The following is a 1,919-nucleotide window of genomic DNA, read 5'->3' on the forward strand; positions in this document are numbered from 1 at the left end:
ATATACAAGATGTTAGTAGACAAGAGATGTTTACTTAGAAAATCGGCATTGAATAAGTGTTCCATCCTTGAATATTTTATCTACTACCATTCAAATTATAAAGCCAAATATATCAGTGTCTGCTGATAGAGGGATAGAAGGACAGGCAAAAAAAAAAAATAAAATGCCCCTATTTTTACATTCATAGGATAAAAACTTACTTTTTATCATCTATCGCTATAATAGGTTGTTTGTTCATCAAAACCAACATTGCAATCATAAGGAGTGGAATGTCATTAGTCTACAACAGAAGGGGTTTTTTTTCCCTTTCTTGTTCCATTCCTTGAATTTGTAGGTCTTCCCTCTAAATGAAAGTCCTTAATTAAACGTTTGATACATCGTCATCAGCTGTAAAGGAAAACAAAGTTGAAAATGATTTGTCTGTCTTTATAGTTCGTAACACCTGTGTAGGTGGCAGGTTTTGTAGGAGGTTTGTACACCGTTGTGAATAATCTTTTGAAAATTGTTTTTGCTATAACAATAATCAACAAAGAATACAAGTTAAACCGAAGAAGGTTTTTTTTTCAATGTTACCTTTTATTCTGCATATGTTTTTAATGAAATAAATAAAAGGTTTTTTATCACTTTTGTTGATTTAACAACGGATTAATTGTGATTACAAGGATATTGCAATTATATAAATTCTTGGCCTATAATCTAGAGATTTATTATTATTTTTCAATTAGGATGAAGGTCACTGGGCAGTCAGATGTATTAATTATCATTGTTTTGAATGAGAAACTCTGAATGAATATAGTTTTGGAGACGTTTCATATCAAGTGTTACATACACCGGGTACTGGTCGTGGTGCACTTAAGCTTATAAATCAAAATAATTTAACTTTGCATATGTATTTACAATAAAGATTGCAATTTTAAGATTTGAATTGACATTTTCAGAGACTTGTTTTTTTATAAGGTAAAAAATCCTGTTTTTGTTCTTCCTAGCAAAGGATAACTGACGTCATTTGATAAGTTAGACATTTATGTAAGTTTCCTTGTACATTACATACGTGGTAATGTGTATTACTGATTCTGTTAAATCTTGAGTTATGCGGGGCGTTGACCACGTCTTTTCAGAGCATTGTATGCAGTCTTTTTACAGACTATCATCAATCTTGTAAATCTCCCTGATATCAGTCACGGTGATTGAGCTATTTTATAGAGATCAAGGGTATAATCTGGCGTATAAAACGGATGTTGGTTACGGTTAAGTAAGTTATAATTAATAATTAACGTTAAGCTTCACTTCTATAGGTTACTAGAGCAATTGCTGTCTCGATCTGGGAAGGTCATATGTTACGTTATTAATAATGGACTATCAAGGACAAACAACGTATCCTAATTATAGACAAACATGAATAAAAGATAAAGAGGATTTCTAACTTGCTCTTTCAGACGCTTGCATACATAAGCCTTCTCTCTCTCTCTTTTAGCATCCTATCATATTTTTACCAATAAAGAAGCGACCTGAATTTTAACTATAAATATTCATTTATTCATTCAGATAGAGTCAGCTGTTCGGTTGCATGTTGTTATGTGGTAAGCTCCTTTTTTTTAAGTCAAATGTCATTGCCAGTAATGTGTTTCCTTTGTGTCATTTAGTATTTGGAACCTAGAAATACAAATCTGGGATATTTCTAGGACCACAACTGGATTTGAATGACGAAAAGATCTTGAAATTAACGTCATATTTCTGAATCAAAATCAAGGAAAATATACGTCATTAAGATTAAGACAGTCTTAAAATTACTGGATTATTTAAGACAGTTGAAGCTACGTGTAAGGGAGGATATGGTTAACCAGCCTGAACCCCCTGCGTACTTGTGTCTATTGTTTTTTTTTGCGTTTGTGCAAACCTCTTTGACTTTATTATGAAAA

This window comes from Saccostrea echinata, unplaced genomic scaffold (genome assembly GCF_033153115.1).
Source record: "Saccostrea echinata isolate AGI-Se365-2 ecotype Australia unplaced genomic scaffold, CSIRO_AGI_Sech_v1 ptg000049l, whole genome shotgun sequence".
Classification (NCBI taxonomy): domain Eukaryota; kingdom Metazoa; phylum Mollusca; class Bivalvia; order Ostreida; family Ostreidae; genus Saccostrea; species Saccostrea echinata.